The 13,264-nt window shown below is 43.0% G+C and overlaps 1 protein-coding gene across 2 annotated transcripts in view; it reads right to left on the bottom strand.

The window, feature by feature from the left end:
• LOC126417061 (caspase-6-like) overlaps positions 1–12,978 on the bottom strand; it is a 193,710-nt gene extending 180,732 nt beyond the window's left edge. The window contains exon 1 of one of the 2 annotated variants that reach the window (XM_050084957.1): positions 12,899–12,978. The gene's annotated coding sequence lies outside the window, so the exon portion shown is untranslated. The remainder of the gene's footprint in view (positions 1–12,898) is intronic. The other variant, XM_050084966.1, reaches the window with a different exon arrangement.
• Positions 12,979–13,264: the final 286 nt, after the last annotated feature.

Here is a 13,264-nt window from a genome sequence, read left to right as displayed (position 1 = left end):
AAGTCGTTAATTTTTGAATACAGCACACCTGCCACACGCTCAGTTCACTTTTACTCCGCTCCTACCCTCGCCATTGCACAACATTAACTATGTGCTACTTGGACCTTACTAAGCTATTAAATTCACTTGCGTGTACATTTTGACCGTTACTCGCCAGTATTTACCTAATGATTAAAGCACACTCCTAATCGGACTATTTCCCAAAGAGCTGTGATGATTGAACGGGTTCGATCCACGGCCTACAGTGCCCTATAGTTCACACGGTAACACTGCCTACTTGACCCACTTAACTTGGTAGTGAGCTTATGTATCCAATCATCACTGCTAGCAGCAGTGGATAATCCTATCAGCACGACGAGAGCAGCAGACTTACCGTCGAATCCTCCTGAAAATAGTTAACTACGGTCGCCAGCTCTGAAGGAGCAAAAGAATAAATCAATTTTTTGGCTCGTTTCAAAGTGAAACGGCTTGAGTTGAATTTAAACTTAATTTTGAATATTACTATTACTGATCATTCAAGGTGATTCAACAAAGCAAATACTCTTTCAATTTCTGTGTGTTGACTTGGTAATTACTATCAAGGCTATTTATGCAACTTGGGTTAACAAAATTCTATCCTTCAACTTTATATAATGATTTTGGATATTACTCTTTGAACAATTGATATAGAACTACTTAAGTGACGTTACTTAAAAAGTTACTCAGAAAAATTTTAGTTAACTATAAAATGGCGACTCATTCTGGTGTGACCATTGCTCTTCTCAACATTCTTACACGCCAAAGTATTCTAAAACAAAAAGAATTGTAAATGAAAGAGGCGATGGTGGCCTCAGTCTGATTTCACTATACTATGTTTGAGGTTACTACACTTTACAATGAACATGCGTCGTAATTTTACTCATAACTGTATTCTGTCCTCTGTAACTGGTATTCTCCTTTTACATTTCTATAAAGTTCGAATTAACAATTACAGTCTTGCCTTGGGCAGACGTGCCGGTGCTGGTGGTGAGATGTATGTGGATAACGCAACTCTTCACGCCTCATACTCTTAATGGCGGCTGGAACCACGAGCCGTAGCACTCGTGTAGTCTACTGCACGTTCGCCATAAAATCTGGGAGCAGGAACTCTTACAATCAGCCCCAGTGGCATAGAGACGACTTCGATAACCATTCGTCGCGTTTTATTCCACAAACGGCGACGATATTCGCCGTTGCACAATCACTTTTTCGTGAGCACAGTTACACACGTCCGATCACGTCAACACTACGCAGGCCATTCTATTGTTCGAACCCTGTCTCTCCAGCTACCACGAGCGACGCTCGTATCACCAAGAGTGGGGGCCTTCCCCTACCAAATTTTTATCGAAATCATTTAGTGTTTAAGAAATTTTATATTTATTAGCCTGGAGTTAATACCAGTCATAATGATTTACTACTAGCACTTAACAACATTAAATTATACAGTAATAACTTATAATTAACAAGAAAAAGAATACATTTGAGTCCGAGAGCTTAGTGCATTGTCTGACAGATAGCGTGTTGGTACCTTTCCGCTAGTTCCCGCTGGTGTTAGTTCGCGCTGTATTCCCGGTTTCGCCAATAGATGGCAACAGGGTGCGCTCCCTGGCAGTCCCACGCAGTCTCCGACGCGCGGGCTCCAAATTACTTTCAGCCTACCATCATTTCAGTTCCGTTAGACCGTCATTCCCATTCATTTTAAAGGACAGCGATGATAGATCACTAAACTGTGTCTTTTTGTGCAAACAGCCACTGGACCTATGAACGTCCTTCGTACCAAGAACAAACAGCGAAGAATAAACAGCGCCAAACCTACGATTCTGCCCAACTCAGAAAGTTGTGCCAACCGAAGACTGCCGCACCCCAATACTACACCACTGGCCATTAAAATTGCTACACCAAGAAGCAATGCAGATGATAAACTGGTATTCAATGGACAAATATATTATACTAGAACTGACATGTGATTACATTTTCACGCAAGTTGGGTGCATAGATCCTGAGATATCAGTACCCAGAACACCACCTCTGGCTGTAATAACGGCCTTGATACACCTGGGCATTGAGTCAAACAGAGCTTCGATGGCGTGTACAGGTACAGCTGCCCATGCAGCTTCAACACGATACGACAGTTCATCAAGAGTAGTGAGTGGCGTATTGTGACGAGCCAGTTGCTCGGCCACCATTGACCAGACGTTTTCAATTGGTGAGAGATCTGGAGAATATGCTGGTCAGGGCAGCGGTCGAACATTTTCTATATCCAGAGAGACCAGTACAGGACCTGCAACATGCGGTCGTGCATTATCCTGCTGAAATGTTGGGTTTCTCAGGGATCGAATGAAGCGTAGAACCACGGGTCGTAACACATCTGAAATGTAACGTCCACTGTTCAAAGTGCCGTCAATGCGAACAAGAGGTGACCGAGACGTGTAACCAATGGCACCCCATACCGTCACGCCGGGTGATACGCAAGTATGGCGATGACGAATCCCGCTTCCAATGTGCGTTCACCACGATGTCGCCAAACACGGATGCGACCATCATAATGCTGTAAACAGAACCTGGATTCATCCGAAAAAATGACGTTTTGCCATTCGTGCACCCAGGTTCGTCGTTGAATACACCATCGCTGGCGCTCTTGCCTGTGATGCAGCGTCAAGAGTAACCGCAGCCAAAGTCTCCGAGCCGATAGTGCATGCTGCTGCAAACGTCGTCGAACTGTTCGTGCAGATGGTTGTTGTCTTGCAAACGTCCGTCCCCATCTGTTGACTCAGGGATCGAGACGTGGCTGCACGATCCGTTACAGCCATGCGGATGAGATGCCTGTCATCTCGACTGCTAGTGACACGAGGCCGTTGGGATCCAGCACGGCGTTCCGTATTACCCTCCTGAACCCACCGCTTCCATATTCTGCTTAACAGTCAATGGATCTCAAGCAACGCAAGCAGCAATGTCGCGACACGATAAACCGCAATCGCGATAGGCTACAATCCGCCCTTTATCAAAGTTGGAAATGTGATGGTACTCATTTGTCCTCCTTACACGAGGCATCACCTCAACGTTTCACCAGGCAACGCCGGTCAGCTGCTGTTTGTGAATGAGAAATCGGTTGGAAACTTTCCTCATGTGAGCACGTTCTAGGTGTCGCCACCGGCGCCAACCCTGTGTCAATGCTCTGAAAAGCTAATCACTTGCACATCACAGCATCTTCTTCCTGTGGGTTAAATTTCGCATCTGTAGCACGTCATCTTCGTGGTGTAGCAATTTTAATGGCCAGTAGTGTAGTTCTAAGTTCTAGGGCACTGATGACCTCAGATGTTAAGTTCAAAAATGTGTGTGAAATCTTATGGGACTTAACTGCTAGGGTCATCAGTCCCTAAGCTTACATCCTACTTAACCAAATTATCCTAAGGGCAAACACACACACCCATGCCCGAGGGAGGACTCGAACCCCCGCCGGGACCAGCCGCACAGTCCATGAATGCTACGCCTCAGACCACTCGGCTAATCCCGCACGGCAGATGTTAAGTCCCATAGCGCTCAGAGCCATTTGTACCTTCACCATATACGTATTTTCACAGGGTATAGACAGGAGAACTCTCTGCATTTTCCTTCTGGCTATACACAGAATTGCAATTCGGATTCAGACTACACCGTAGAATAGCATCAGCAACTGCAGAATTTTCTAAAATCTTAATGCGGACCTCGGATGGAGGAGTTTTTGTAACAGGAAACGTTTTTAGATTTGCGGAAGGCGTTCGATACGGTATCCTACACAATACTTCCCCATAAAATAGATTAAGAGCCGGCCATAGTGGCCGAGCGGTTCTAAGCGCTACAGTCCGGAACCGCGTGACTGCTGCGGTCGCAGGTTCGAATCCTGCCTCGGGCATGGATGTGTGTCTTGTCCTTAGGTTAATTAGGTTTAAGTAGTTTAAGTTCTAGAGGACTGATGACCTCCTGATGTTAAGTCCCATAGTGCTCAGAGCATTTGAACAACCATTTTTGAACAGATTAAGAGGAGTAGTAAACAGGTGGTTCCAGTCATATCTCATTAATCACTTACATAGGGTGGAAATTTCACAGATCAATAAAGATCTCTAGTACACAGCGTAACATCTAATAAATGAGCGCTAAACACTTCAGCATAAGATCCTTACAGGAATGTACCGAATTCGGTTTTTGATCTACATGAATGAGCAAGTGTCGTGCAAAGACACAAATTTCGGTTTGCTGACACAGCAGTATAATAACTCACAAGTGTTATTTCTGTGCAAAGCTAATATGCTAAAAATGTGCACAAATGATAAGAGGAGAATAAGGTAACACTTAATATAAAAATACCGAAGAGTATGACCTTCAGTATTAACAAAAGTAATGTCGGTATTAAATGGTGGCTCGGTAAGATGTGTAACTAACACAAATTTTTAAGGTTGGATATAGACGGCAACTGAGCAACTGAAGCGGAGAGATTGTATTACAAGGAGAACAAAATAAATTACATCTGCATGCTATGCTCTAGCGTACTAGAACCAGAACTTGCCTCAGAGTAACTTATTATGCACATTCAATAGGTAAGTTACAATTGTCTGGGGCTCAAACTGCCAGAACTTAAGAAAAATTGTCAAGTCACGAAAAGGGCTTTTAGGAGCCAGTGAAAGCGAATAAGTGGTCTCACTGCGCTGAGTTACTTACGGAGATAGGTATTACAGTTGCCCCATGTGAATATATTTTCCAAACAATGGTGTTGGGATGGATTGTTTGGGGAAGGATACCAAACAGCGAGGTCATCGGTCTCATCGGATTAGGGAAGGACGGGGAAGGAAGTCGGCCGTGCCCTTTCGAAGGAACCATCCAGGCATTTGCCTGGAGCGATTTAGGGAAATCACAGAAAACCTAAATCGGGATGGCCGGACGTGGGATTGAACCGTCGTCCTCCAGAATGCGAGTCCAGTGAAACAATAGTGTGTATAAGGAAAAATAAACACTATGATACTATAAACATCTCTATACACAAGACAGCAAACAGAACACAGCATGTTGTTATCAATGGAGAGACGTTTACAGACGTTAAAGTAACCTCTGGTGTGCCACAGGGGAGTGTTATGAGACCATTGCTTTTACAATATATATAAATGACCTAGTAGATAGTGTCGGAAGTTCCATGCGGCTTTTCGCGGATGATGCTGTAGTATACAGAGAAGTTGCAGCATTAGAAAATTGTAGCGAAATGCAGGAAGATCTGCAGCGGATAGGCACTTGGTGCAGGGAGTGGCAACGGACCCTTAACATAGACAAATGTAATGTATTGCGAATACATAGAAAGAAGGATCCTTTATTGTATGATTATATGATAGCGGAACAAACACTGGTAGCAGTTACTTCTGTAAAATATCTGGGAATATGCGTGCGGAACGATTTGAAGTGGAATGATCATACAAAATTAATTGTTGGTAAGGCAGGTACCAGGTTGAGATTTATTGGGAGAGTCCTTAGAAAATGTAGTCCATCAACAAAGGAGGTGGCTTACAAAACACTCATTCGACCTATACTTGAGTATTGCTCATCAGTGTGGGATCCGTACCAGATCGGGTTGACGGAGGAGATAGAGAAGATCCAAAGAAGAGCGGCGCTTTTCGTCACAGGGTTATTTGGTAACCGTGATAGCGTTACGGAGATGTTTAACAAACTCAAGTGGCAGACTCTGCAAGAGAGGCGCTCTGCATCGCGGTGTAGCTTGCTCGCCAGGTTTCGAGAGGGTGCGTTTCTGGATGAGGTATCGAATATATTGCTTCCCCCTACTTATACCTCCCGAGGAGATCACGAATGTAAAATTAGAGAGATTAGAGCGCGCACGGAGGCTTTCAGACAGTCGTTCTTCCCGCGAACCATACGCGACTGGAACAGGAAAGGGAGGTAATGACAGTGGCACGTAAAGTGCCCTCCGCCACACACCGTTGGGTGGCTTGCGGAGTATAAATGTAGATGAAGATGTAGATAAAGTGAACGTCGGTAGCTAGAAAGAACACCAAAATGAGAACCCAAAACAGTATACGATTTCGGGGGGGGGGGGGTTATAACTCTATCATAAATTACCTCACAGGCATTACAGAACTATCTTAAGTGGATACAGCGTATGTCTTATTAAACTGTGAAAGACAATTTAAATGAAATAGAAAAGTAACAAAGGCAGCAAGTAATACTGAAATGTAACCGTCTTAGACAGCTTGTAATGTACTACACTATATGAATGTGTAATGAAGAACCAGTTTCACCCACGTATTATGATCCTGTATCTTGTCGTTTCTTGGATCATACGAAATAAATGCGTAATGAAGAACCTGATTCACCCACGTATTATGATCTTGTATCTTGTCATTTTTGGGTTCTGCTCATTTACTATGCGAGGTACAGGAGGAACATCCTAGCTCACTTCTTCCACCACTGCAAAGGTAAATGATATAGATATTAGCGTCAGTGGAAATGAGAAACAGCTAACACTCAACATAGCTCACAAGTATGATGGGATCTCTGTCAAATTCCATACAGAATTTTCAGGTGAATTAGCTCCCATTTTAACCATAAAACACCGTATATCCCTTGAACAAAATCTGTGCCCAGTCACTGGAAAAAAGTACAGGTCATACGAGTCTGTAAGAAGGGTGACAGAAATGATCCACAGAACTGTCGGCCACTCCCACTGACACCCATCCGTTGTAGAATACTAGAATATATTCTTAACTCAAGTATAATGAGGTATCTTGAGCAGAATAACATTATCCATGAAAATATCTTTGATTTCGAGAACATCGGCCATGTGAAACCCAACTTTCGCTCTTCTCACATGACATGCTGAAAACCATGGGCATGGCAGTCAAGCAGATTACCAAAAGCATTTGATTCAGGACCAAACAAACGTTGATTGAGAAATGTATTTAATAAACCTCAAGATAGGTAATAAATGTCATAAGAGAGCGACAACATGTAAGTCGCATGAGAAAGGATGCATATTTGTAGCAGGGCAGTGGCGGATACATAAAAACCTCAAGGAGGGGGCGCTGAATATATCTTGAGCTACCTTTACTGACCCTACGACTTATCTTAGAAAATAGATTAATGAAAGGCAAACCTACATTACTAGCATCTGTAGACTTACAGAAAGCTTTTGACAATGTTGACTGGTATGCTGTCTTTCAAATTCTGAAGGTGTCAGGGGTCAAATACAGGGAGCGAAAGGCTATTTACAATTTGTACAGATAGCAGATGGCAGTTATAAGAGTCGAGGGACATGAAAGGGAAGCAGTGGTTGGGAAGAGAGTGAGACAGGGTTGTAGCCTCTCTCCGATGCTATTCAATCTCTATATTGAGCAAGCAGTGAAGGAAACAAAAGTAAAGTTCGGAGTAGGTGTTAAAATCCATGGCGCCCGCCATATGTATCCGCCACGATAGCAGGGAGGTCATATTTGCAAAACAATCGAATGTTCACAAATTTACTAGTAATTATTAAAAAACTGTCACAATAAGTCTGTAATAATTGTTTGAGTAGATAAAACTAAATGTACGAGGTGGGTTCAATAAGTAACGCAGCAAATCTTTTTTCTGAAAGCAGATTGATTTTATTTATAATTCCAATGCACGATATTATAACCCACTCTTTTGGTTACAAAATTCTACGTTCTTTTCACATAATCTCTATGCAACGCGACGACCTTATGGGCTGCGAGGGGTAGCCGCGCGTAGTGTCCGCTGACCTCAGTAGTTTGGTCCCATACGAACTTACCACCTACAACCACGACCTTAAGGCACCTTACTGGAGAGCCTGTAAGCCCGCATAGCACCACTCCGCTGGTCGACAATGGAGTAAGCGTCCACGTATTGCTTCTTCCGAAATCCATCCTCCATTGGGAAAAAAAGGGGAAGTCGGAAGGGGAGAGGTTCGGGCTGTAGGGTGTATGAGGAAGAACAATCCATTCAAGTTTTGTGTGCTCCTCTAGGGTGTGCAGATTTATGTGAGGACTTCGTTGTCATGAAGAAGACTTTTGTTTGTACCTAGATTAAGAGTTTTTTTTTCTTTATTGTAATTTTAACACCTTGACAAGGTAGGCCGACAGCAGCAATACTACGCCGCTCTTCAGCCACAGATAATACAAGTAGAAACAGGAAGACATACAAAAAACAAAACAAAATGATGGACAGAAAACAGTAGACACACTGAGTAAAAAACACGGAGCCGTTCACAGGCGTAGTAAAATAAAAAATGGTTAGCACTGGTACACGAATGTAGGCGAAAGACACACGTGAACGATGGAGCGTGGGCAGTGAAACACTAAGGCACTAACACGATGGCACACACATTAAAAAAACCGATGGTGATGATCTCCGGCGCGCGAAAGTTCACTGTACGTGTACGAGTCTGGGGACCTGCCAAAGGGGAAAAAGCAGGGGAGGAGGGAGACGGTAGGGTGTAGATTCCAGTGGCAGAGGTTGATGAGAGGGGGAGGAAAGAAGGTAGGGGGTAGGGGAAGCCCAGGGGAGAGAAGGGAGGGAAGAAGTGAGGAGGGAGAGAAAGGAGAGAGGGTGCCCTTGGGAAAAGACACAGGGGGTGGACTGGGAGGATCAAAGTTGGTAGGAGGGGTAGATGGAGGAGATGTGGGCATCATCAGGGAGGAGGAGTTGGCGCAAACCACCTTGGGCGAGGCTGTGGAGAGTGGAGAGATGGAGAGCAGGTGGGACGAGGGAATACAGGCATGACAGCGGATGGGGGTGGGAGAGGATGGGAGAGACAAGTGGGTGAGGGGGATCAAGTTTACGGGAGGTGTAGAGGATCCATATCCGTTCAAGGAAAAGGAGGAGGTATGAGAATGGAATGAGGTCCTACAGGTCCATGTGGGGGAGGGAAGGCGGATGCGATTGGCGAGGTGGAGTGCATGGCGTTCTAGGATTTGAAGGGATTTGTAAAAGGTAGGATGGGTAGAGATCCAGGCGTGATGGGCCCGAATAAGAGTGATCGCACATTCTAATATTGCAGGAGTCAAGGCTGTGTGTAGCTGGCGGCACATAGGAGTTCGGACAGGTTTGCCCAACCTGGTTGTGATGATGGCAGACGCCTCACCCAACGTCCCAAAATGCTTTTGTTCACTGCGAGGTCTCCGTAGGCAGTCTGCAAGCACTCATGAATGTCTGGATGCTCTGGTTTCCCGCCAAAAGAAATTCAATGACAGCTTTCTGCTTGGAACGCACCTCGTTAGAGACGCCATTTTGAAGGTAATGTATAGCACTGCCATCTGTCAGGACTTCATGAAACTATAGGAGTTGAAGTGGGATAATTCCACGATGTCCCACAGCAAATTTCGCATCTTTTCACCCTAAATTGGCCGAGAAGAAAGTGTGTCGCATTACTTGTTGAACTCCCATTGTAATAACAATTTTTAAACAAAATAATAAATATATTAATTGCTGAAAGAATGTAAATAAGATCATGGCTATGACGGCAGTGGTCAGTATTAATTTGTCTCAGATGTTGTATCTCTTAGTCTTCCTTGTTGTGAGTGCTGTGTTGGGCTCTTGTGGATTATCCGAAAAGATTTAGTAAAACTGTAAAGTGAACTGCATCAGAAAAGGCTTTATTTTGCGCTTTTAGCTACGCAGCAAATCCCCAGGATGGAAAATTACCCCTGACTGAGCTCAGTTAAGAATGCAGTCTCTGTCTGATGTGCTGCTGTGAAAATTACTTACATCACTACTTTAACAGTTGTATTAATGTAACTAAAAACAGCTCACGTTTGGAAGCATTTTTTTAAAACGTGTTTAGTCCAGCCATTATAACACCAATGTGCAAAACTAATGTGACAGTGACTGATAACGTTCTTTACTTGGGTATGAAATTTATGGTAAGTTCCTATGGGACCATACTGCTGAGGCCATCGACTACTTAATCTAGCTTAAAATAACTTACGCTAAGGACAACACACACACACCGATGCCCGAGGGAAGACTCGAAACTCCGACCGGGGGATGCGCGCGAAGCGTGACAAGGCTACCCCTCGCGGCTTAGGTATGGTACTACATCTTGGCTAATACTGTTTGCTGTTCTGATTTCCCAACTCAACTTTTAATATTGTTTATTGTGTTGTATAATCAAAATGTTACGTGTATGTGTCACTCATGTAGGAAACGAAATCTATTTAGTTGTTACGTGCTTATACTTGACTAAACCCCTATCGAGTATATAATCGAATGTCGCTAAATAAGTATGGTAGCTGAAAAGAGATGAGAGACAAATTTGAAATCAAAACTGGGAGCCACATAGTGGGCTAAGTGACGTAATTTTCCGAGACTAGATGGAAAGTAATGCATGGCAGACGAGAAAAGGAGAATAGCACCGGCAAAGACATCTTCCCTCGCCAAAAGAAGCATCGTAGAAACAATAGCTAAATATTTCACTCGCGGCAATATAAGCTGTGCTCTCAGGTTCCTTCCTAACGACGCTCTCGGAAATCGGGTCATATTCAGAAATAAATAGCCAAATATTTGTGACAAGCAAGGAATACAAAAATCATTGTTGCTCATTTCACACGAAGAAATTTACGGTGAAGTCCTAGGTTCCTGTCTCAACACACCCTTCGAAAACACGACATATTCGGAAAGCACGGCCACATATTTGTGTTAAACAAGAATACAAATGTCATTCCTCGTTGTTTGACTGGAAGTAATTTCATCCGTAGTTTTCTAATCAGACAGAAATCGAGGATACTTGTGGACATCGATGTGAACAATAAATCGTCTGCCAAGAAAGTCATGTGTGCAGTGTAAACAACAGGAAACAATAGTGCAAACTTCTTGATTCTCGTTGCTGCCTCTGAGCTAAAAACAAAACAATCATACCAGTCTTACAGTTATGGTTATTTGTTGTAATTAGCTATTACCTTTTATTAATTATCGTGTAAAAACTGTTGTATAAAATTGCATTTACGCACAACGCACCCAGTTCCGAAGGAGTGCTCTATTATCTCTAAATAATATCGAGTATTGCAAAACATAGCTGAATTAGGGTCATAAGAAAGTCCAGAATGTGTTAAAAACTCTGAGATACAAAAAAGTTAGTCCCTGTCAGGATGCAAACCTCTCTGCTTACAGTTCCCAGTTCACCTACTACAACACTTCGCTGTAGTGCAGTCATGTTATATGCTATATGATTCTTATTTGTATCCAATGAAGGCTTTGTCACCGATAATGCATTAACTGACTTTTAATTAGAAGAAATCATACCAAGGCTGACCTGTTTGTGATATATCTTCGGTGTGACATTTCCTTGATACGGCATGCTGCGAGTTATAACGGAAAAACTGCAATATATAGGTTGACTCTTACACAGTGCTATTTATTTATTTAAACAGCGCCGTTACTGGGTTCGAACCGACAGGCTCATCTTCAGACAGCTAGTTCACGTTTTACATTAGATTTCGCCTTTTGTTTCCCCAACTGACGAAATTTCCTTGGCTTGGTGGTGCACTACAGCCAAAACAAGATGTGAGACAACGTCTTTTTAACTATAATTGTGCCTCACAACGATTTTAAGTGAAGTAACAAATTACTGTTATTAAAGGGAAGATGTTTCGGTTACTTATGATGAAGAATCCGCGCCATTATGTTCCAGTGCAGGCTGCTTATCATCTTGCAGCAGCGAAATCTAATGTACAACGTGAACTAGCTGTCTGAAGATTAACCTGTCGGTTCGAAACCGGTAACGGCACTGTTTAAATAAATAAATAGCATTGTAAAAATGGCTGGTTGCCGTAATCCTATATGTAAGAGTCAACCTATATTTTGTACGCAGCCAGGGGCTCAAAATGTCAGTCTTTGACAAACAGCGTAAAACTGCAAAGCGTGACGAAACCAGTATGGAACCAGTCGCATCGAGTGACGCTTCGTCTTGACGTCACTTCCCACAGCGCCTGCTAGCAGAGAGAAGAGTGAGGAAGTTGGGTGAGAAGACAACGCAGGCTTCAATTTTTGCTAGTATCGAGTGGTTAAAGTGAGATTTGAGACACCATCGGCGATACAAAAAGTCGGAATACAAAATCAGAATTAAGGAACTAGTAATGATATAGTTCACTGACAGTAAAGCAAAATTCAAATCAATGTTGTTGACAAGGTTTTTATGATAAACTGCTCAGACGTCAAACAATACGAAAAGTGTCGTCCAAACATTTCAATTCATCGACAGTTATTTGCTAGAGAACATACCAAATAATATTTAGGCGGCAATACATAAAACCTCTCTACATTATTCATGGTATTTTCCTTTTGTTTCTAAACACCAAATAATGTTAAAAACAACTCTAATTTTTCCCTTCAGTACAGGTGACTTCCTCACTGCTAAAAAGTTTATTCAATGAAAATTGTTTCATCAGTTCATGTCCTCATTTATACACAATGTATGTTTATTCTTTGTGCAGATATTGCAAAACCTAAATTATTTTTCGGTCCTTTTTGCGAAAGAAAGCGTATAGGAAATGTATCCAAGTGTTCGTGCAACTGTCGCAGTGTGTCATGAAAACAAAACGAAGAATCAAATGCAGACTGACAGAAAATCCACGACAATGACATAAGTGAATACAGCGAGCATAGATTATCATCCGATATTAGCAAACGACACCGTGAATGCCACCATCTGAAACGCATTTTGGAGTATTTTGAGGTTCTGTTTTTCTGTCAAGTGTGAAACGTCCTTGAAGCATCTGACATTTCTGCCCTGCCTCTACGAGTACGAACGCTTGCTGTTAGCGATCAGACTCCTAAAATTCCACGTCTCTAGCTACTTTTTTTAAGGGATCAGATTTTAGCGCACGTGTAGAACTCGCGACCGCACTTTACTCACCGAGGTGCTGTCGTGTGTCTCGCTGCTCAAATGACTTATCAACTACTGTCACAGCTAAGAGAGTCTGACTTACTGATAAACGAAACCAGCTAACACTTTTCCGGCGCTCCCTTACTGATAAAGCCCGGCCAATGGCGACATCCGCTTCTCTGGCCGACTGGAGCAACGCAGAATACAGTAGTTTCCTTGTACAGCTAATCTGTCACTTAGCGTTCCCTAGCGCTTTACTTTTTTCAGATTCGAATTCATGCAATAGTATGGTGGTCTGGCTTCAGTTCCCTGTCTTTCTTGGCTCTTTTTGCTTTCCGATGAGTCTTTAACTTTCTCAGAATGTTCACGTTTTCGTTTCTCCGTCCAGTATTTTTG

The sequence above is a fragment of the Schistocerca serialis genome, chromosome 1 (genome assembly GCF_023864345.2).
Source record: "Schistocerca serialis cubense isolate TAMUIC-IGC-003099 chromosome 1, iqSchSeri2.2, whole genome shotgun sequence".
NCBI classification, from domain to species: Eukaryota; Metazoa; Arthropoda; class Insecta; order Orthoptera; family Acrididae; genus Schistocerca; species Schistocerca serialis.
This window is presented reverse-complemented; position numbering and strand designations above follow the sequence as displayed.